Source organism: Onychomys torridus, chromosome 4, assembly GCF_903995425.1.
Source record: "Onychomys torridus chromosome 4, mOncTor1.1, whole genome shotgun sequence".
NCBI classification, from domain to species: domain Eukaryota; kingdom Metazoa; phylum Chordata; class Mammalia; order Rodentia; family Cricetidae; genus Onychomys; species Onychomys torridus.
The window spans coordinates 119769651-119794390 of NC_050446.1; the positions used below are offsets into that span (position 1 = coordinate 119769651).

Consider the following 24740-nt stretch of genomic DNA (forward strand, 5'->3'; position numbering starts at 1 on the left):
GCATCCACAGGGTGGCTCACAACTCTGGTCCCAGGGAGTTTGGTGCCCTCTTCTGGTCTCCATTGGTACTGCACACACTTGGTTCACAGATACTCATTTAGACAGAACACCCATACACATAACATTAAGAACTAAGATGAATTCTGTGGTAGAATCTTAATTGCAAGAATGTTCAACTTCCTGAAATACATTCTCCTTAGCAGTAGAAGCATGTTACCTTCTTCCTGTAGGATTGCTACGCTGGCCTGTGCTTGTTTGGACTCAATTGGCTTCATTTTTCTTTTTGTAACTTCTGCTTTTGTGTCAGACTCCTTCTGTTACTGAATTCATGGGGGAGACTTCTAGTTATGAGGTTAGTTCTCTGCACTCAAAAGAGAGGTTTATAGCCACATCATCAGTGCACACAGCTGTCCATCTGGCAAAACTCTCTATTATCATTTTAACTTTTGAGATTTATTTTTATGCTATGTGTATGTTTTGCCTGCATGTATGTCTGTACACCATGTGTATGCAGAGCCTGCAGTGGCCAGAAGGAGGCAGACCCCCTGAAACTGGAGTTATAGATGGTTGTGAACTTATGTGTGGGCACTAGGTATGAGCCTAGGTCCCCTGGAAGAAAGGTCAGTGCTCTTAGCCACTGAGCCATCTCTTCAGTCCCTCTGTTATTATTTTAATTAATTATTTAAATTATTAGAAACATACTCATGTTTGATTTCTAGTAAGGATGAACCTGACTTTACCCATTGGTGATCTATACCTTTATAAACTTCTTGTTCATTTCTCATTTCTTTCTCTTGGCATGATCACCCTTTTTATTGATTCATGAGAACTTTTTTATATTAAGGACATTTACTTTCTCTGCCATATGTATTTATGTATTTCCCATTTTGCTGTTTTACATTTAATATAATTTTGCTGTAAGTTTTAAAATTAAAACATGATTCAAACTCAGTTGCTCTATATTTCAGGATATACTTTCTTTGTTGACTTGAATGAACCAAAGTACAGCATACAGTCTAAACAAGCAACATCCTTTATCTGCTGATTACTTTGTGAGTTTATGTTGCATTGGACTATTTGATTGAGTGTTCTCTTTGTTTATAAACCAACCAGCCTTTTCTTTGGCCTCAGAGCGCTGTAGCAGCCCTTCCTCTATAATGTTAGTGAGGGGATGAATGTTACTGAAGTGGTGATGTTGCAAGGAAGCTGTAGGAATTCTCTGGGGGCAGATGATGGTGACTATCCCCGCCCCAGGCTACTGTCTTCTTCAGCTGTAAGAGGCTAAGATAAAGCAGTCGAGATTTGCAGAGTACAAAATTAAAGAGTTGGTAACTTGTGAGAACATTTTAGTTTGCTTCCTGGGCTGTTTCCTCCCACACACCCAGTCTTACCCTGGGAGAAAACAGCTGCCCCCAAAAGGTCATTAGACCTTTTCTTTTGGGTCTAATTTCATTCCTTGAAGTCTAATTTCATTCTTGGAAGTCATATTTCATTCCTGGAAGTTTCCTGTTAGAATCACTCTGTCCTTAGCTCTCAATTTTCCTTGGGCCTTGCATAGTTTTTGATGTGAGGTGGTCTTGTTGCTATCCATGACTATAATTGCTGGTACAAGCCTTACTGTGATGCTTTCATCCTGGAGTGCATGAATGTAGGATAGACAGGACTATGCAGTGAGTGCTAGGCTTGTAATTAGGCCATGTATGTGGCAGACATCCTTCTCACTTCCTATTCTGTTGACCCCAATGCTTTCTTGTCTTCCTTGTGCATATTGCAACACTATTCAGCTCACCCACACAGGGCTGTCCCAATGGTCAAGGCAAGTCTGTGATTTGCAAATGACAACGCTATGCACACATGCCTGTGATTTCTGTTATTGCAACTAAAAACTAATATTGGCATCAATAAGTTTCTTTTAAGTCAGAGGTTGCTTCTGCTTGCCACCGTTCACATCCCAGCTGTGGAAGTATTAGTCCTGCAGACAGATTATTTGGGGATGTGACAACCAAGCAAGAATGACATCTAGTCCCCTTGAGTCTCTATCAGTGATAGGATCCTGTCAGTTTACAAATAAAAATCTAAATATTTAGAAATCCTAAGCTCCTGTGTGAAAACAGTGATGAAAATGAATATTTATGGTCCAATAATTCTCTAACTGTCTTGGACGTCATCCCTTTGCTGACATCTACAAGTCTGTCCCAGTTTGGACAGAAGCCAGAGCCCAGCCTGGCAATGCATCACTAGCTCTGTGACCTTGATAAAGTCACCCACCCTCTCTGACTCTGTCCTCTCAGCAGTATAATCAGGCAGATAATGCTAATTTCACAGTGTTCACTCTGCATGTTAAATGTTTGGTGTATACTGTGGAGTATAGGATAGTACCAAGTGCACAACAGGTGCTCAATAAAGTATGAATGTTGTGCATGTTACTTGACTGAGATTTCTGTCATTCTTCCCCCTCCCCAAATGTAGCAGAGTCTTAATGTTTGAGGGGAAGGGGTATGTCGCCTTAGTGAATTTACACTACAACAGCTTAGCATAAAGTAAGCAGCTTGTGAGCAGTAGAAATGTATTTCTCACAACCAAGATAAAGACACAGACAGCCTCAGCATCTGACAAGGTCCAGCTTCCTCAGAAGTGGTATCTTCTTGCTGTATCCACATAGGAAGGAAGAAGCAAGGTACCTTTCTGGTGCTTCTTTTTTTTGTTTTTTCGAGACAGGGTTTCTCTGTAGCTTTGGAGCTTGTCCTGGACTAGTTCTGTAGACCAGGCTGGCCTCGAACTCACAGAGATCCGCCTGCCTCTGCTTCCCAAGTGCTGGGATTACAGGCATGCGCCAACACTGCCTGGCATCTGGTGCCTCTTTTATAAGGGTGATAGTCCTTCTGATAAGAAAGGTACCTCTTTTATAAGGGTGACAGTCCTTCTGATAAGGACCCTCATGACCCAATAACCTCTTAAGGTCCTATTTCCTAAGATCACACTGTGAACCCTCAAGGCACTCTCCTAGTAACACACTTCCTCTAACAAGGCCACACCTCCTAATCCTTCCCAAACAGTTCCAACAACTATGTTCAAATATATGAGCCTACAGATGCCATTCTCATTCAAACCACTGTACTTCCCTAAAAATCCAAGATGAACAAAAGGTCAACCCTTCAAGGATAAGTCCCTTGAGATCTTGGCTCTTCCCAATTTTCAGAGACACAACTAAAGACACTTAGCCAGTTAATAGTTCTAGAGTTGAAAGAAACTAAGTTGAAAGAATCCAAGCCTTGGTAAGTTTCCATAGAGCCCTTGCTTTACTTAGTGGTTATACACATTGGCCTATGATCACGTCTCCTAAGCTTTATATATGTCATCTGATACTCCCACAGCATTCCTATCCTTCACTCCACCATCATGGAGTCTAACTCTCTGCCACCATGAGCCACATTAAACACTTTCTTTTATATGTTGCCTTGGTTGTGGTATTTCAGCATACCAATAGAAAAATAGCTAAGGCATAAAGCAAAAGACTGTTGTAGTCTCCTGGAACAGAGCCCTTCAGCTGTCACCTCTCACCCTTCTAGCTGCCTGAGTCTGCATATACCAAACTTCCAAGAGTCAGAGAGTCTTAATAAATATCATGACGATGATATTTAGCCAACCTCCATGCTGACTCAGACCAGACTGTCTCTTATAAATTTCCTGTTTGGTGACCCTAGTCTTGTGCCTGATTCACCTCAACAGTCAAGGAAGTAATGTGGATATAGCAACAGCCATGCTAGACTATAAGGGATCTGCAGGCTGTAGTATAGATGGTCAGGTTCTTCTTCCTAACAGCCGTGGAAAATCATTAGAGAACTTCAATGTTTTAACAACAGTAACTGTAGGTTATGTTCATTAAATCCTCTGTGTCCAGATACTATTCTGAGGGTTTTACATGTGTTATCTTCATTATTACTCAGGTTAGGACACATCAGCTTTCTTGATAGATTAAGGTACCACAAACTAACCATCTTGCCCAAAATGTCAACACTAGTAAAATAACAAAGTTCATAGTCTCAGACACAGTGAGAAACCACCTCCTGTAGTTTCAGAAGGGGTAAGTACTGTTTTTAATCAGCAAGGCCAAACACAGTCTGTCTCCTGATGGTGATGCTCACTTCACCACTCTTACTTGGACTGGTGTACCTGAGTGTTCCTGAGGCTAAAGAGAAGAATTCACATATGGTAGAGGTATGGGTGCCTGTCCCTAATCCTTACCTGGAGCTGGTGCCTAGGGGGGTCTAACAAGGTACAGCAGCCCTTATCAGCCCACACAGCTGCATCCTGGGATATTTTCACCAGGGAATGACATGACAGAGAAATCAGCATTCAGTTCTGTTGCCTACACACATTCTGCTGCCTTGGGCAGTGCCAGATGCCCATGTGAATTCATGTGTTTCAGAACCTGCATTCTGGATACATCCATAGCAGGGAGGCTAGATGACTTGGATGAAGAAGAATGAACCATGGCCATGGGATGGTTGGCTAGATTAAACATATAGGTAGTCACTGAGCTAGAGAAACCAAAGTATATGTCTGTCTGCTGAGGGAAGGGAGAGAAGATGGAAGATTTAAGTAAGACAATTATCTAGGTGAGATGTTTTTGTCAAGAAAATATACTTTTGAAGAAATGTAAAATTTACTAAAAATATCTCAGGTGTTCCAGAAAATTCTGAGCAATGCATGAAAAATGATTTGACATCCTGGAATCATAGCCAGAAAATCCAATTCCTGGATGTTGTATATTCTCTCTCTCTCTCTCTCTCTCTCTCTCTCTCTCTCTCTCTCTCTCCTTTTCATAATATCTGCTTCCTGCCTCTTTTGGCCTGTCGGCTTCTTCCTCTGTTGGAACACACTGGCTCTATTCATCTTTGCTTAGCTGTGAGTTCCCTGGCACCTGTTTCTAAGGCTCTGTGTCTTCAGCCTGCAGAGAAATAACCTTGGCCAACACCACTACTGGCTCTTTGAAGTCTAACACCTTCCATTGTGTCCTCATAGCCTCCAGACACCAGTGTGCATGTGTGTGGAGATGGCCATTGACTCCAGTCACCAACATGACAAAGGTATTTCAGGGAGTAGGGAGGAGGTAGCTTTCCATGCAGGAGATTGGAATGAATAGGAAGTAAAACTCTCCAGGTTACCCCAATTTAGAGTTCCATCTGTTGGTTACTTGATTCTTTCCTCTTTGGGGGTAAAATCTGATAGCAAAAGAGCTTGTTATGAAGTAAAATCGACGGTGTTGGAAAAGCAGGAGCTAACACAGGCCCTCTCTCCCCACCAAGCCATATTTGAATTAGACAGCCTGGGTGCATGGTGAGCCACTGAGGGCACTGAGTCCTCTGGAGCTAACAGTGAACCCAGCAAGGCAGTGATAAAGTGAGAAGCCAGTGTGGGCAGGGTCTCCATGGTGGTATTTCTATATTCATATTCAGAGGTATCTGAAGACTATTTCTATTGCTATTAGCTATTGCTTTATCAAATGTCTTTCCTGAAAATTTGGATATTTTTCAATTAAATAACCTTCATCTGAATCAAAGGGATGCTTTCTTTGCACCACCCACACAATACACCCTGTGCCTTTGAGTTGCACACAGTCAACATGCTGGGTAATGAGTCTTGGGTTGTTTTCACATCTGAGGGATTCATGAGCTTAACAGCAGGCTGGAGTTACAGATGCAGACCACACGAAGAGGTCCCATTACTTCAGATGCTATCCTGGCAGTTAACCTTATCTATGCTGGACCTCATTCCTGGTTTCTGTCTCTGGGAGACCAAACTGTAAGGTGACACATAACATCTTGGAGCATGCTTGCAGAAGAGAGCACTGCTAAGATTCAACTTCAGATAGCCATGCTGAGTAAGTGATAGTTATTTTCTTGGACATCTCCTCAGTGTTCTGAATTTGTGTGACCATTTTTCTGCCCATGACCATGTTCTTCCTCAATATTCCTAGAAAGTTGATGAGCCAAACAGCTGTACCAGTAAGCAGGGTCCAGTGTACCAGTAGACTTTGCAAGAGCCTCCAGGCCCAGAGGGTATTAAGGAAGCTTCATTGCACCAGTCTCTCTTCCCAGGTACCCAAGGCCAGAGTGTTGTGGAAGAGTCCCAGGATTCTGCATCTACGGTGTGAATTGGAGTAGTCATTTTATTTTAGGATCAGCAGGAACCTTTAAGAACAAACAGGATAGCCCTAACAGCTGGTTCTCATCATGAATTCTGTCCCAGTGATTGTCAGTGACTCCAGGTTAGATGCCTGAGGCCAGAAGTCGATGTCTGATCTCTTCCTCCATCATCTTGCATATTTTAGTATAAGGGAAAGTAATTAAAAAAAAAAGCACACACACACACACACACACACACACACACACACACAGGAGAAGCAAAATCCCAAGGCCATCTTCCTTTCCAGTTTGTGGTTTTGTTTCCCCAACAATGGCTGCCTACTGAGGCATGGCTCTAGAAGGCCAAGCAATCACACTGCTCACTTTGTGGGTTTCACTCGTCCATCACCAGTTTAGGACCCCGAGTTTTTACAATCAGTTAGGCTCATGTGGGCTGCACAGCTAGTGGAATTGCTGGAGATGCTGTGAGTGGAAGCCAGCTCTGTCTGACATGGGCACATGCATCCTGACAGCACTGGCCAAAGGCAGAATTGCAGGCTAAAATGGAAAGAGCTGCGTGTCTCTGAAGGAATTCGGGTGATACATGGATGACCAGTGGCATTGCCTCTAGGATCATGTCTCACTCAGGACAGAAGGAAGAACTGGACAGAGGTGACAGTTGTGACAACACCTTAGAGGTCCTGGGGAGCCACCAGGGCAGAAATAGATTTGGTTGGCCAATAAGAAGGTGAAATAAGAAGAGAAGCAACTGCCAGAATCTCTCAAGAGATGAAGCGTAAGACTCACATGCCTGACTTTCAATAGAGGGAGCAAACCGCTTTGCTCATAGTTAGCAACCCCTTGATTCTAGAAGAGCCTGGGATTGGGACAGGGAGGAGTTTGGAACATGCAGCATGTGTGTGTGTGTGTGTGTGTGTGTGTGTGTGTGTGTGTGTGCGCGCGCCCGCGCGCGCAGAGGTAACAAGCCTGTGCACTTGAGTTCTGCCAGTAGGTACTAAGGAGAGGAGAGAGAGGCTTGGGCTAGGTGCCCTGGGACCTGGACTGCCCCACAAAGGTACCCTTTATCCTTTGTCATCAATTAGGAATTTAGAAAAAGAGGGTGGCAGGAGAGGTATTATTCCCAAGGTCTTGTTGCTCTGGGCTGAGTCATGGCTACACTAATGGGTAGAGCAACACTAACGGTAGCTTTCTTTATGAGAGTGGTGGGAAAATCCCCTGGAACAGCATACAGGGCACGGACAAATGGCTTGTACCCCTGGCAATTACCTGAATAATGAGAGGAGGCCCAAGGGTAGTGTGGGAGGGAATGTGCAGGAAGCAGCAGTACTCTGATATTAGACTCAGCACTACTGGATGCTCTCCCATGAGAGCTGCATCATTTAGTCCACATACTAATACTCAATGTATAGATGACAATGAGAGGTTCTGATGTTACTGATGGATTACTCTAGATAATTCCTAACTAGGCTACTATCCTTATCCCAAGAGGTGAAAATGGGTTGTTGTAATAGTGATGGCAGATGATTCAAAACGTTTTCCCCTTTGTATGTGTATGCTTCATACACATGCCAGGGATGTCCAAGCCAAGTCCACTAGCCGGCTGTGTGTGTCCAAAGACATATATGTGTATATGTTTGTGTGTATACCAGTGCTTGCATACATGACTAGTTGTACACTTGGGGGCCTGAGATCAACCTTGCATGTCACTCTCAGGAGCCATCCACCTTGCTTTTGAGACAGGGTTTCTCACTGGCATACAGCTTGCCAGTTCCAGTTCCTCTAGGTAGACTAGCCAGTGAGCCCGAGAGATCTCTACCTCCCAGGACTGGGGTCACAAGTACACACCACTATGCTCAGTTGTTACTGTCACTGGGGTTTCTGGGAGACAACTCAGATCCTCATGCTTTTGCAGAAAATATTTTACCAACGAGCCATCTTCTCAGCTCTGTTAGTAGCATTTTTACAACTGAATTCCTTTGTCCTCCAGAGGAACTGTAGCTGACAACAGTGCATCACAGTAACAAAAGGTTTTGTACTCATAGAGCTGTGCAGAAGGGTGTATGGGACAGTCACGTGACTAGAGCCCATATACAGCTGTACAGATGTGAGGTTCTAGTTTCATTAAGGTGGTGTGAGGAAATATTCTGATCAAAAGCAACCTAGGGAGAAAAGGTTTATTTGACTTACACTTGTGGGTTACAATCCATCACTTGGAAAGTGAAAGCAGCTGTGGGAGACAAGACCCTGGAGGCAGGAACCATGGAGGAATGCAGCACGCTTTCTCGCTCACTGGCTCACTCATAGACTCATGCAGAGCTAACTTTCTTATACAGCCCAGGACTGGGCTGCCTTTGGATAGTGCCACCCACAGTGGGCTGGGCCCTCCTGAATAATTACTAGTGAAGATAATTGCCCACAGACATGCCCATGTGGGGTTGCGTGATTCCTCAGTTGAGGCTTTCCTCTCAGGTGACTCTAGGCTGCGTCAAGTTGACAGTTAATGCTAGTGTGCATGTATATTTGTGTGTTTGTGTGTGTGTACGTGCATGCATGTGCACACTCATGTTTAATTAAATTCATAGAAGTAGAACCAAAGAAAAAAGTCTAAATTAATAATTTGGGGGTGGATAAGGGAAAGAGAAAGGCTGAGGACATGAAAAGGTTTGCCCTAGACCTTCACCGTCTAGTCCCAGGCTGCACATGGCTCCTGAGCTGTAGAAATGTAATAGTGTGTCCACCTGACCCAAGAGATGAGAGAAGAGGAAACCACATGAGAGTTCAGCAGAAAAACAGAATGGAAACTGTCCCTTTAATATTTTTGTGTTGATTATATGTTGAAACAATAACAACATGGCTACCTTGGGCTACATAAAGCCTGTGAGCCAGGTTGGTTTCGCCAGCCTGTCTCCCGTTTCTCCATGTAGTTCCTAGAAAACACAAAGATCACAAATGTGCCTGTACTCTACCTCTAGTGGGCAGTTACTCTCAAGGGCCATCTGGATAAGGGGTACCCTGAAGTCTTTCCTCTCATGCTGTGCAATGCTTTGTCATCCATCTTCCAGCTACATCTCCAGAAGAGCCCACTTATTCTGCAGCCTTAACTCTGTTTCTTAGCCTCTCTGAGTCTCAACATCCTCCTCCTGTACCCACACTTCTCTGACCACTTTGTAAATAGAAAGACTCCCTCAGGCTGTGAGTCTGGGGCCAGAAAGGATGTAGGTTCCTCGAAACTTGCTTCACCAGAGGTGAAGTTAGTTCCTAACTAAGGTGATGCCACCTATTATATGTCTGTTTGCTCCTCATGGTGACATCACAGGACTAGATTAAAAAGAGAGATCTAACCTGGGCTCACAGAGACTGAACTGACAGCCAGGGAACCTGCATGGGACTGACCTAGGCACTTTGCATGTATGTTATAGTTGTGTAAATTGATCTTCTTGTGGGACTCCTAATAGTGAGAGCAGGGGCTGTCTCTGACTCTTTTGCTGACTTTTGGGACCCTACTCCTCATACTGGGTCACCTTGCCCAGCCCTAATACATAGGGAGGTGCTTAGTCTTACTGCAACTTGATATGCCATGTTTTGTTGATATCAATGGGAGAGCTGCAAAAAATGGAGGAGTTGATTAAGGGATGGAGACAGAAGGAGGGGTAGGGGGAAGGACTGGGAAGAGAGGAGGGAGAGGAAACTGTGGCCAGTGTGTAAAATTAATTAATTTTAAAAACAGACAGAAAAAGAGAGAGCAGTGGTGGCGCAGGCCTTTAATCCCAGCCACTTGAGAGGCAGAAGCAGGCAGATCTCTGTGAGTTCGAGGCCAGCCTGGTCTACAAAGTGAGTTCCAGGATGGCCAGGGTGATTATGCAGAGAAACCCTGGAGAGAGGGGGGGTACTCTAACATGAGAGCAGAAGGTTGGAGAGAATGTTAGATAAATGATCATGTTGACCAAGGAAGAAGAAAGTTCCCATTTCTTCTAGGGAGGAGATCTATCCAACAGATTAGACTCTTACAAAACCCTCTTACAAATACTGCACTGCTGTGTGGAATTGGTGCCTGGATCTGTGATCAGGCCACCCATTTATTCCTTTCTTAATGCCTAATATCATGAGGGAGAGAAATCCATTGTTTTAATTTCATGAGAAAAATGCTGAATGAAAGAAAAATGCAATAGAGCAAAACTTCACAATTCAGTCCTCCACTGGCCCTCCTCAAAACATGTGATTATGTGATCAATGGATTTCTCCTTAGGAAGGTCCCACAAACCTGCCCCCTGCCTTCACCTCAGACAAGGAGGCAGGAAGTTCCATGCTGGTGAGAGGAAATCCTGAAAGAGCTAAGGAAATTCAGTGGAGCTTTGATGCCTTAATTTGCATTTCACTCAACATCCCTTAATTTGGGCTTCTGTGTCCCCACCTTCCTAACCAGGAGCTCTGCTTAATCTTAGTATGAAACCCACTATAATTTCTCAGCCAAAGACACCTCAGCAAACAGGATACTGGGGCAGTTTCTAGTTTTCTGGGCTAGAGAGCCAGATGGGCCACTTTTCACGATCATCGCAGAGCACAGAGTCAGACCGGTGAATTCTGGGTTCATACTGGCTAGGTTCCAAACCCAGCTTCACCTCTTGCCAGCTGGGAAAGCATCACCTTAAGAAAGAGTAACTTTTTCCCTACACATTAGTTTCTTCTCTATGGGATGGGAGTCAGAGTACTAGTGGTCACTAGTCTAATGTGATGCTACCATGAGTAGTGACTGGCAAGTACTTATCAGATACCTGTAACATGAATCTTAAAAGGTCTCATTAATAAAAACAAACCAGGGAGCCAGGCATTGGGGTGGATTCTGAAAGATCAGAGAGACAGAACAAGCCACAGCTAACCTCACCTCGCCAGCTTCTCAACAGATCCTGTTTCCTCAAACTGGAAGCCTCTGAGTCCTTATCTGAACAGATCTCAGCTGAACTGCTGCTAAAAGCTAAAAGCTTAAAAAGGCACTAGTTCCTGGTTTTCATGACTTATATACCTTTCTGCTTCCTGCCATCACTTCCTGGGATTAAAGCTGCCAGGTGGTGGTGGCATACACCTTTAATCCCAGTACTCAGGAGGCAGAGCCAGGCAGATCTTTGTGAGTTCGAGGCCAGCCTGGTCTACAGAGTGAGACCCTATCTCGAACCCCCCCCCCCCGGCCAAAATAAAGGGCATGTGTCTTTCCCAAGCAAGACATGAGATCTCAAGTGCTGGCATTAAAGGTGTATGTCACCATGCCTGGTTGTTTCCAGTGTGGCTTTGAACTCACAGAGATGGATCTCTGCCTCCACAAGGCTAGGATTAAAGGTGTGTGTGCCACTATTTTCTGGCCTCTATGTCTGCTGTTCTTTTCTCTGACCCCAGATACGTTTATTAGGGTGCACAATATATTGGGGGACACAATATCACCACAGGTACCTGATTAAGAACAGGTGGAGGTAAATGTTTCTGTTCATTAATGTTGTGATGGGTGGATCTGACAACTTCTGGTAGTTTGAGTTTACCGTGATACAAAAGGGTTTCCTAGCTTAGCCATTCCAACTTGAACTTTCAGTAGAGTACCTGGTCACCTACGTGACACATTCAATGTTTCATTATAAGTAAACTTCTAACTCCACAAATTGTTCAACTGTAGGCTAAGTGTCCTGAGAACATCAGATAGGATAGGATAGCTAGGTGTGGTGGCTCTCTCCTGGAATACCTTTGGAGGTTGAAGCGTGGGGATCACACAGTTGAGGCTAGTCTAGCTACATGGTAAGTTATAGATAGCATGGAATACATAGGGGGACCCTAACTAAAAAAAATAAATAAAGCTAAGCTATGTTTGGTAGGTAAGGCACATCAAATGCACTTTTCAATTTGATTATATTCGATATAACTCTATCAGAAGTTGAGGCACTTTAGTAACTAGGAATCAGGGATATAACCTTTGCCTATGGCTCAATAATTTCATGATTCTACATGAACCCACCTTTTTATTCACTTCCTAAATCCTAACAAGATGGGGGAGAAAAACCAATGAGATGAACCCACTTTTTGTTTCTTATCTTAAAAATAAAAATATTTAGGACTGACTGAGAAACAGTAGTATGGAACTGCCCTGGAAATGCTTAATAGTTTGGTTTAGTGGTAAAATATCTCCCAGGGCCTTATTTGGTTAGACACTTGTTCCCAAGCAGGTAGCACTGTTTGGGGGAGGTAATGGAATCTTCAGGAAGTAGTTTCCAGCTGGTAGATGTAGGCTAGGGGGGAGTGGGGGCGAGCCTTGAGCATTAGAGCCCAGTCCAGATTTCATTCTCCACACTCTCAGCTTCTTCATCTGTGGAGCTGTCCCAGCAGGCCCCTGCTGCCACCAACCAAATTGCTTCAGCCATCATCATGCCTTCCCACCTTGAGGGGCTGTGACTCCCAAACCATGAGCCAAAATAAACCTCTCTCCTCTTCTGTTTCTCCCGCCAGATGTTTGATGACAGCAGTGTGAAGGTCACTAATGCATTAGGGCAAGTCCCTCTGCGGTGGGGATAGCCAAAGGTCCTCACAGCTGACCTTCTCACCGCCAAAACTGGTCAGAGATGCTGGGTGAAGGTCTGTGGTCAGACTGGGTGATGGGATGAAAATAGAGGACATTAGCTGTCTAATTAACCCACTTCAACCCCCAATCGTACTCTATCAAGCTTTGCTGCATCTATGTTCTTAGCCCTCATTTAGTCAATGACTCTTACAGACTACTGCTCTGTGCTGGGATGGGTGCTTGGCAGTCACCGACAGGGAAAGAACAGGTATCTGTTCTCCATGGAGGGTACCCCCAAGGCTGTCCCTGCCAATGAGGCTGTTGGTGTGACTGCAAGTTTCCAAAGAGCCAGCCTGCTCAAAGCCAACTGGAGAGGAATTCACCCTGCACCTCAGCAATTTAACCAGATTCAACTTAGCGAAACTGAAATTGACTGAATGAGAAGTTGAAAGGCGAGCTGCTTACATCCCCAAGCCTGAGTAGTCTTGCTTCGCTGGCTCAAAGCCACTGGGGGTATTGCTAGACAGACTCATTAAGCAAGAAGGTTTCTGCGAAAATGACAAAATCATAGCACCCCAGATACCCCAGCATGAGATTAAAAGCTGAAAGGAGGTTTAAGCTTCATATTATTAAGTGGCATTATGACAGTTTAGAAGGAAGGAGCTTTGCAGCCATCTGAATTGATGGTGGCCCTGCTATGGGATTGTCTGTGTGTAATTATAAGTACTCTCTTCCTGTGCAGGGCAGAAGATGGGGAGGGGGGAGCAGGAGGTAGTCCAGAGCTAAGGACTGGAGGAATGATTGTTGGTAGAGGGGGCAGCTGTTGACAGGGACTCAAGCACTTGAATTCTACTTGGAGGCTGAGGAGTGACCATGATTTAGGGAGGGGAGGGCTCATCATGGATATCTCTGGTAGTTCCTGTCTCGTTCCTTATTAATTGGCCTTGTGGCTTTGCCTTTTGGATGGTAAATACAAACTACCCTGGACCAACTCCAGGAAAGTTTCACTAGATAGCCAGACTGGTCTCCAACTATCTATCCTCCTGCCTCTGCCTCTGCCTCTGCCTCTGCCTCTGCCTCTGCCTCTGCCTCTGCCTCTGCCTCTGCCTCTGCCTCTGCCTCTGCTTCCTAAGTGATGAGATTACAGGCATCATACCTGGATTACAGGATTACACCATCATACCTGGTTTCAGCATTTTATTTTGAAATAGTTTTATATATTTACAGAAAAATGTTACAAAAAATGAAACACACACACACACACACACACACACACACACACACACACACACACACCACATGATAGAAAAATTTCTACCTTGTATCCAAGTTTTCCTCAAATCAATATCTTCAAATGCATGGTATACTTATCACAAATAAAGTGATCGTATCATTCTGTATTCCATAGAGTAGAGTTCAGACTTGGAGTCTCATTTCTTCTACCTATGGACCTCACCCCCACCCCCCAACAGGTTCCCCCCATGGCATTGAATTGGCATGTCTCTGTTCTCCACAATAGTAACCCTTCCTCTAACCGATTTCTTTTTCCCTTCTTTCTCCCCTCTCTCCTTTCTCTCTTAGCTCTCCTTTTCCTCCTCAGCCAAATCACTCTAGGACCCATCTTTTCCAAGCACTTGCCTGTGTTTCTTCAAAACTGTGTCTGCCTAGCCTGCCTTTCTCCTGTGCCCCCCCCTCCCCAGATTCTAGCACAGAGCCCAACAGGAAGTGAGTTCCCAGTACCTGGCAGCTTCAGCAGAGTGTGCACAGGAGCACCAGTCCCCATGCACTTTCCCTGGCTTTGCATACTTCCAAACTCTAGGACTAAGTAGTGAGAGTACCAATCAGAATCGCTTTTCCACTGTTATAATAGTCTTCAGCTGTCTAGGAAAGGGGGGCACTGTGGCCGGGAAGTCACTGGCAGGTGTACTGCAGACAGCTGTGTGTTCCACTGTTCTTCCAAAGGGATGCATTACTTTTTATATTTAAATTCTCTGGAAACCAAGGGACCAACACTGTCCTTTCTAACAAGAGGGATTGCCTTGAGCTGGCCCCCTTCTGCAGTGTGTGGGCCTGAGGCCCCCTGGGAACATATTCACAGTGAGTGGGTCTGAAAAAGAAAATGACATGTTGTTCTGGGTTTAAAGGGAAGTACTTACTGCTTTATCCAGTGAAAAGGCTGCTTCTGCCTACCCTGTGATCTTGCTAAAACTGCTCTATAAAGATATGCAAAGTATGAGCACAGGAGGGCAGAGCCTGCTGGGAAGGATATTTTAGGGGACTGACCCTCCCAGAGAGTTCAAGATGGAGATACAAATGTCTCTGTGAAAGTAAAGGGTGCTGAGCCCTGGAGGAGGCTTCTGATGTCTTGAGCCAGTGGGACACAGGTAGACACTCTGTATGATCATCTACCAGACAGGCTATTACATTTATCAACTTTAGATTGTTTTTATTCTAATTTGTTGTTGGCTTAAACCCCTGCCTTGCTTCTGACAGTGACCCATAAGCAAATTTGATGTTTTCCACTTGGCCATATATAAATACAGAATGAGGGTCTAAATGGCTTGCTACTTCTTATTGTGTTCTCTCAGTAGAGGGTGATCTCTTTAGACATCATTTTTGGCTTTGTATTTCCTGCCACACAGTGACCCTCTGGATTCACAAATATCATCGAGAGAGATGGGACTGTAGGGAGGCACAGTGAAGGACCCACGTTTCCTAGTACCTAACCCCTCTCACAGACTGCCTCACCCTGACCCACACTTCACCATGTCCTCTCGTGGCCTCAGCTTCCTCAGTGGAGGAAAAATGGACAACCATAAGGAATTGATACTGTTTCTTTGTAGGATTAAATAATTTTTATGTAAACACACTGTTAGAATTCCTAGCCATTCCCCAGCTACATAACCACGCAAGTGCTGACCGTCAGGCAGGCAGACTGCTTAGTCATCCCAGGGCCTCGAGTCCTACATAATCAGTGTGCTACGTGCTACATGATCACGTAAGGTGAGTGCAGCATGATCACATAATCTATGCGCATGCTTGGCATAGCTATGTAAGCCCGTAAGCACATTCTTGGGAGGGACCCATAGAAGATTCCACCTGTTTCCCCACCCCACTTCTTCCACACTGTTTGCTTCTAGTAGGCCTGCTGCACTCCCCGTCTTTAGCCTCCCCTAATGAGAACTCTTTAGTGGGTTTCCTTGTGCCTTGTGGTTTCTCTTGTGGTAAATAGTGCCGCAAGTAAGTAACACGCACTCCCTCTCTGAAGTACTTTGAGTAAAATGTGTACTTCAAAAAACTTTTCATCATGCTTATGCTTTCTAGTCATGTGCCTCAAAGCCCTGTTCAGATGACTCGTCCCTACTTTATTTTACCTCCTCTCTTAGCCATATGTAACCTCTTTCCCTCAGAACCAAGATTTTCCATTCCTTCTCTCAGAACAAGGCTGACTGATTAACCTCACCCCTGACTTAGAAACATCTGGAGCAGGGTCTTTCCTGGTGGGACCTTCGAGGGACTGCTATATTTTTGTTCCCTCCATTCAGCTCTGATAGAAGAACAGCCCATTCTTCTCAGGATGTCTGCGTGTCCACTGAAGCTACAGAAACTAAAATTAGAATCTGTTTTTCACCCTTGAAACTAGAGACTTGGAGGAGGGTAAGCAAACTGCTCTAGCTGCCCAACTAATGTGACCACTTGTTTTCACAAGCAAGTTGAGGAAATTTGAACAAAGACAAGAGAAAATTCTTCCCCTGGCTGGGGAGATGGCTGAGTCAGCATCTGCTTGCAGACACAAGGACCCGAGTTTGATCCCTAGAACCTACACACACACACACCAAAACAAGAACAACAAAATCACCTAGGCTTGATGGTATGTGCTTGTATTCTCAGCAGAAACAGGCAGACCCTCTAGAACTTGCTGGCTAGCCAGCCTAATCTAATGAGAGAGTTCCAGGCTAATAAGAAACCCATCCCAAAAGTAAAGAGGATGGTGTCCTTGAATATAGGCACTCAAGAGTGTCCCCTAATAGCCAAGTACACATGCATGCACATGTTCATGAGTCCACACACATGTGCACCCACAAACATGTAGACCTGCATATATACATGAACACACATGATGAACAGAAAGACACACACATACACACAGATGAGCTTCAACTGCAGCACAGGGATCAGGAACCCCTTTCCATAAAAGGTCAGAGGGCATATTTTAGGGTGTATGGACCATTGGGCCCATCTCAGCCCCTACTGCTGCTGTAGTGTGGAAGCAGCCATTGGAAATACAAATGAGTGTTGTACCTGTGTTCCAGTAAGATTTGATTCCTACAGGAAGGAGGTGGTTCTGGATTTGACTCATGGTCTATGTTCTATCAACCGCTGGGCTGCTAACAAACACATGACAGGAGGTTTGGGGGAGACTCACTGATGAAATCATTGTATTATTAACATAAGGTTAGTGAACTAAGGGAGAGATGATGTGCCTTTATATCTTTGAGAATATAAGGCAGGGGTAACTGGAAGCCACAGAAGATGTTCATGCAAAGTATCGCCTTCAGTGAGGTCTAAAGATGAGGAGTCATGGCTTAAGGAAGAAGAGTTGGAAGAAGTATTCCAAGATGACCCAATAGCCGGCTCAAATGTCCTGTGGTTAAAGAGACTATGAATCCTTTTTAAGTAGTGAAATCAGGCTGTCAGGCCAAGGGGAATCACAGATCCTAAGCTGGCTAAGTCCAAGGGACAGAGAGGCAGTCTCACCACTCAGAATCTTTTTATGACAGGATGAGATTTCTAGCTGTTAATTCCACTGTCCCCAGCCAGAGACAAGAGCAGCCTCTAGCATTATGTTGTAGCCAGATCCAGTCCCCAGACCTCTGGACTCCTGTGTAGCTAGGCTCCGTTTCTCACTAGCCCTTCATTTCATGCTTGCCATTCTGATCCATGTTCCCTTTGCCCCATCTCCAGAGAGTCACGTCACCTTCTTCATTGGTGACCATGCTCCAGCACAGTTTTCTTACCTTTTTTTTCCCCTTCCTCAGCGGGATCCCCTACTAACTGTAAAAAAAACTTGCGAGTTAAATTTTTCAAAGACTGTTTCTGACAAAGCAATGGGAATTAGATTTGGTGAAGCCCTTCATAAAAAATTGAAGACATGTTATATTAACATACATTGATTTATTCATAGTGTTTCATTACAAGTAAGTGAGGATCCTGTAATACCAGGAAAGGTTAGGAGAGCAGGGGCACGTGGTATATTATATTGACAGCTCCGTAGAAATTGAGTCGTTGGTTTGGATTGAATTTGGAGCTCAGGAAAAGGCTGGCTAGTAAATAAGGCATGAGCTTTCGCTCCCAGTGTCTGCATATCAGTGGTGTTGCCACCAGCGCAGTCAGGGTCACTAGGACTGATTTTTAAGAAAATACAGAGGCATATCCTCTCCACTGGTGCACTGGGGTCCCTGGCCCCAGGCACAGCTCTGAGCATCTCCCTCTTCTGTTGCTAGGAAACAGGAGTCCAGCTGTATACTTTCCCCATTTGCCCTCTGCTCTGTAGTCACCTTGGACTTCTCTCTGTGTCAGCCTTTCTCCAGCCTCGGGCCCTTGCCCAGCCTGTTGTCTCTGGCTTTTTCAAACTCTGCTCTGACTCCATTCCACCCTTCAGGTTCGGATCTTTTCTCTCCTAAGTCCCTTTCCTGAGCATTGCATCTTGGTTCAGTATTGCTCAGATTCAGCCTCTAAGCTAATAGTTTGGTGCTGAGCAAATGACTGGGAAATGTAAGAAACACCAGTTTTAAAAAAAAAAAAAAATGGGGATGGGAGGCAGAAAGTAAGGTAAAGTGAATATATATATTTATACATAATAAAACTATTTATTTTAATTAATTATTTTATTTTATTTGTGTGTGTGCCTACATGCATGTGCATGCATGTAAAGATCAGAAAATAGTGCAAGTACAGCTAAATCCCAAGATTATTATTTTTTAATATTTAAATGTATTTTTTTAATTAAGAAATTTTCCATTCATCCAACATATCAGTCACAGATTCCCCTGTCCTTCCTCCTCCCACCCCTCAGCCCCCTCCATCCCACCCCCACTCCCATTTCCCTCATGAGGAGTCAGCAGAGCCCTCTACACTCAGTTGAGGCAGATCGAAGCCCTTCCTCCCTGCACCAAGGCTGTGCAAAGCATCTCACCACAGGCACCAGGCTCCAAAAAACTAGCTCATGCACTAGGGACAGGCCCCAGTCCCACTGCCTGGGGGCCCCCAAACTGGTCAAGTCAAACAACTGTCTCACCTATCCAGAGGGCCCAGCCCAGGACCATGGGGGCTCCCCAGCCATTGGTTCACAGTTCATGTGTCTCCACCAGTCTGGCTAGCTGTCTCTGCACTCCCTCCAATCATGGTGTCCCCCACCCTCCACCCACAGAATCTCTCCTCTCTAGTCAATTGGACTCCAGGAGCTCTGCCTGGGACCCGGTCAGTAGTGGATCTCTACATCTGGTTCCAGCAGTCACTGGATGCGGGTTCCATGATGACAGTTAAGGTATTCAGCCATCCAATCACCAGAGCAGGTCAGCTCAGGCACCCTCTAGACCATTGCCAGTAGTCTATGGTGGAGTCATCATTGTGGATTCCTGGGGACCTCGCTAGCTCTCTACTTCTTCCTATTCCCATGGAGTCTTCATTTATCAAGTTATCTCCCTCCTTGCTCTCCTACTCTGTTCCTGATCCAGCTAGAACCTCCTGCTCCCCTAAGCTCTCTTTCCCCTGATTCTTGCCCTCCATTACACCCCCTCATCCCTAGTTTGCTCATGTAGATCTCATCCATTTCTCCATTGCTGGGCAGTCTAAAAGAATCCTGTATAACAATTCCCAAGATTATTATGAGACCTAGGGAATTAATGCAGTCGATGAGAGTGCCCCAACTAGAAAAGCATGAAGAGTTGGAGGCCTACAGTGTTTGCCTCTGAGCTTGGGATGGAAAGATGGTCCCTAAAACTGCTATCCACCTGTGGATGGATGTGAGCGTAGACTGGTTTTGAAAACCCAGGTTATCAGCACTTGGAGTTTCTCTTCCTGGGCTCACTCTGATCCTAGCCAAGTCTGACCTCTTTCATTAAGCACATGGCGCCATCACTACTGCCTCATAACAGGAAATTACTCTGTCTCCAACATGTTTGCCAGGGATAAGAAACTGTTCAGCCTGGTTTGGCTGCTCTAGAAATATGGATCATTTATTTATTTATTTATTTATTTATTTATTTATTTAAATGCTTTTGATTTGTGTGTGTGTGTGTGTGTGTGTGTGTGTGTGTGTGTGTGTGTGTGCGCGCGCGCACATAGATGCTATGCTACACATGTGGGGGTTAAAAGACAACTTTTGAGAGTTTCTTCTCTTTTCTGACCCAGGTGAGAAAGGATCTCTTGTTTTGCTGCTACACTACGTACTCTGAGCTCACTAGTTGTTGAGCTCCCTATCTCTGCTTCCCAGGGTACCATGAGCCATCTGGAATAAAGATGTACATCACCACATTCATTCTTAATGTGGGTTTCAGGCATTAAACTTGGCTTGCATGACTAGCATGTTTGCCTACTGAGTCATCTAGCTAGCCCTTAGTAAATTATTTCTTAACTTAACAAAGTAGATTTTTTAAAAAATAAAGAATGCTATGTGTCAGCAGCTGCAGTTGCCTGCTTGAGACCTGCTCAAGATCAAGCCAGTCAGACTTCTAGCATGGTGAGATGGAGCTCATGGGCTACTGACAGTTGATGACTTCTGAAGAGGGAGACACAGTTTTCTCTATAGGTAAAGCCTCTGGGAGGTCAGCTATACTCCAGTGGGTAGCCCCACCCCATGAGTATGATCAATACAAACTACACTCAGTAGGATATTAAAATGAAGAAAATGGAGCTGAAGGGATGTCTCAGTGGTTAGAGCACTTGCTGCTCTTTCTGAGACCTGGATTCCATTCCCAGCACCCACACCAGGCAGCTCACAATCTTGTGTGACTCCAGTGTCAGTGGATCAGAAGTTCTCTTCTAGTCACTATGGATACCAGGCATATATACAGCTAAGCACCCATGAATATAAAATAAAAATAAAGTAAATAAATCTTTTTCACAAAGTTAGGAGGAGATAGGGAGGGTTCTGGGAGGAGTTGGGGGGAAGAGTAGAGATTGAATATGATCAAAATACTTTGTGTGCAATTAATAAAAATATTATGTTGAAAGAATCCTTGCTCAATCATAACACAAGGGCATTTGCTCAGCTATGTTCATATCAGCATTGTTTGTAATAGCCAGAATCTGGAAACAGCCTAGATGCCCTTCAACTGAAGAATGGATAAAGAAAATATGGTACATATACACAATGGAGTACTACTCAGCAGAGAAAAACAATGACATCATGAGGTTTGCAGGCAAATGGATGGATCTAGAAAAAAAATCATCCTGAGTGAGGTAACCCAGACTCAGAAGGACAAACATGGTATGTACTCACTCACAGGAGGATACTAGATGTAAAACAAAGATGACTAGACTGCTACACAAATCCAGGGAGTCTACCTAGAAAATGGGACCCTAGGAAAGACACAGGGATCACCCAATGACAGAGAAATGGATGAGATCTACATGAACAACCTGGACAACAGTGGGAGTAGTGAAAGGCAAGGTTTGAGGGAAAGAAAGCTTAGGGGAGCAGGAGATCCCAGCTGGATCAAGAACAGAAAGGGAGAATGAGGAATAACAGACCATGATAAATGAAGACCACATGAGAACAGGAATAGGCAGAGTGCTGGAGAGGTACCCAGAAATCTACAATGATACATCCTCTGTAGACTGCTGGCAATGGTCGAGAGAAAGCCTGATCTGACCTAGTCTGGTGATCAGATGGCCAAACACCCTAACTGTCGTGCTGGAACTCTCATCCAATAACTGATGGAAGTGGATGCAGAGATCCTCAGCCAGGCCCCATGTGGAGCTCCAGGAGTCCAATTGTCAAGAAAGAGGAGGGACTGTAAGAGTGTGAATTGTTGAGACCAAGATTGCAAAAGGCACAGGGACAAATAGCCAAACAAATGGAAACACATGAATTATGAACCAAAGGCTGTGGAGCCCACAGCTGGATCAGGCCCTCTGGATAAGTGAGACAATTGAATAGCTTGAACTGTTTGGGAGGCATCTAGGCTGTGGGACCAGGACCTGTCCTTAGTGCATGAGCTGGCTGTTTGGAACATTGGGCTTACACAGGGACACTTTGCTCAGCCTGGAAGGAGGGGACTGGACCTGCCTGTACTGAATCCACCAGGTTTAAATGAATCCCCAGGGGAGTCTTGGCCCTAAGGAGATGGGAATGGAGGGGAGGGGGGGGGGGGAAGGTAAGGGCAGGAGGACAGGGGAACCCATGGCTGATGTGTAAAATTAAAACACAAATATAATATAAAAAAAGAATCCTATGTTGGTTGCTTTAATAGCAATGTGATTCAGGTTCATGGCACTCACACTGTCAGCCAGGGAGGACAACACACAGCACAGATATCATTAGTTGCTTTGATAGCAGGGAAAATGCAGGCATCAAGGGAAGACTTCAGGACTTAAATACCCTAGCATTGCTGTGACATCTACCTTGTGACCAGTGGACATAGACAATTCAGGATTTGATTGTTGTCAATTCATAAACTTGGTGTCGTAGTGCATTGTCTTCACATTAACCTCTGTCTGCAGTGGATCAGAAAACACAACACTGATTCCCTATCACAGATAGTTTGAGAAGTACTGATTCAATACAAGTTATTTCCACTTGAGCATCCCATAAAGATAACTATCCTGATTCTTCCAAGAAGATGTAAGCAAACATTACTGGTGTATAGGATAGAATACATGGCCTGCATTCTCTTTCATGTGTGAGGCATGCATGTATGTGCGTATATCCTGTGTGTGTGTGTGAGTGTGTGTGTGTGCATATGGATGTCTGAGCTTGGTCCTGGGAATTCTTTTTAATCAATCTCCCACCTTATTAAGGTCTGAGCTTGGTCCTGGGAATCCTTTTTAATCCATCTCCCACCTTATTCGTTAAGACAGGTTCTCTGCGTCAAACCCAGATCTTGACGATATAGATGTTGTCACTCCTGGAATTACAAGGGCTCCACTGTTCACATGTGGCATCTGCATGGATTCTGAGGATATGAAATCCAAACCTCTTGCTTTCCTCCTGGCATTTACATCGATTCTGGGGATCTGAACTCTATAGTTATCTTACTTATGTGGCAAGTACATTAACCACAGAACAATCCCTTAGCCCTGTACTTTGGAAAGTGGCTAGTCCAATTGAGTTATATGCAATACCAGATACATACTAGATATATAAGACTTGAAATGAATTATGGAATGTGAACTAACTCATTAAATTTTTTGGTGTTGATAGCAGACTGAAATGATAGTATTGTAGCTGTATTGGGTATGAGATATATTAATAAGATAAATATGCTTTATTGTTACTACAGTATATTTTTACTAATAAGATTTATTCTTGGACAATTTTACACATGTACATAATGTTATGATTACTCTCTCCCCCATTCCCTCATCTTTTCCCTACTCCTTCCAGCTCCTGACTTCCCTACAAATCTCTCTCCAAAATCCATGGCTTTTGTTTTGTGTCCCCCCTGCATTTAAGCTGGGCCCTCTGTATAATCCTGGGTTCAGAGCACTCATTTGATTCTGGTGGACTCAGCAGATACTATGCCTTCCCCTCACATAGTGTGTTAGTTGCCAGTACTTCAGCAATAAGTGGTAAGGCCCACCACAAGCTCTTTTCTGATCCATAGCCAACTGTCAGCTGGGACATTCTTTTGTAGGCCCAGTGCCAGTAGTGACATCAGACATGAATGCATGACCTCCATGAGAGTGTCATGCTTAAAAGAATATATTCTACAGCCCTTCTTTCTATCTTTGGGATCTTACATTTTTTTCCCCACGACACCTCTGTAATGATCTCTGTGATAACCTCCTTAGGATATGGTATGAATGTCTTGTTTGGGACTAACTTTTAAACCATTTGTTCTCTTGTCTGGCCACAAGTCCAGCATTCCCTTGTATCCACTGAAAAGATAGGTTTCTTCTCTAATTTGGGCTAAGAGTATCCTTTCTGGATATAAACATAGACATGTAGAAGGCAGCTTGGATGTTTTACCCGTTCAGCTAAGGAACAGTATAGTAGGTTTCCCCACTGGTTCCTAAGACCTCCTCAGTCACAAGTGTTTGACCAGGAGTACAGTACTGAGAATGAATTCTCTCTCATTGGGTGGGCCTCAAATCCAAGCAGAGAGTTGTTGGTTACTCATATAACATTCATACCATTATTTTACCAGTGGGCACATCATGTCTGACACGTTGGTAATGTGGTTCATAGAGTTAAAACCATTAATACATTTACTCCCTGCAGCAGCCTGTGTAGCACTGTTGGACACTACCAGGAAAGGTAGCCAACAGGGAAGAAGCTTCCAGCTCAATGGCATTTTGATTTATCCATACTTTGTATTCAAGGTGTGTGGTATCTTCAGGAACAGGGTCTCCCAAACCAACAGCCACAGAGGTATTCCAGACCTAAAACTAAAAAAATTGTTCAGTGGTCCATTGCTTCTAGGGCTAGCATTATCTATCCATGGGAGTCATCTGCCATCAAATTCTTTTATGTTTTTAAATTGGATTACAAGGTAGCAGAGAGAGCAAGTTTCTAGGTGGGATTTCATATCCCCTTCATTTTGGTTAACCCCTCCCCATTCTCCCATCTCCCCTTCTTCTATCTTTCATGCTGACCTTTCCCCTTCCAACAACCTCCCTACTCACCCACATTTTACTTATGTGCTACTATTTCCCCTCCCTTGGAGCAGCTCTCATCAACTGCCCTCTTTCTAAACTCTGGAAGCTTAGGGACTATAGAAAACTTAAGATGGCATGCTCTGATTGTGTTAAATATGGTTGTTCCATGGGCTTGTCAGTAGAAAGCTCAGGGCTATGGTTGCCTGTACTGTACCCAGCAGCTCTGTAACATG

At 44.4% G+C, this 24740-nt stretch overlaps 1 protein-coding gene across 13 annotated transcripts in view; it reads left to right on the top strand.

Moving 5' to 3' along the window:
- Window positions 1–24740, top strand: part of Ptprt (protein tyrosine phosphatase receptor type T) — a 1144051-nt gene that overhangs the window by 831171 nt on the left and 288140 nt on the right. The window lies entirely within an intron of this gene.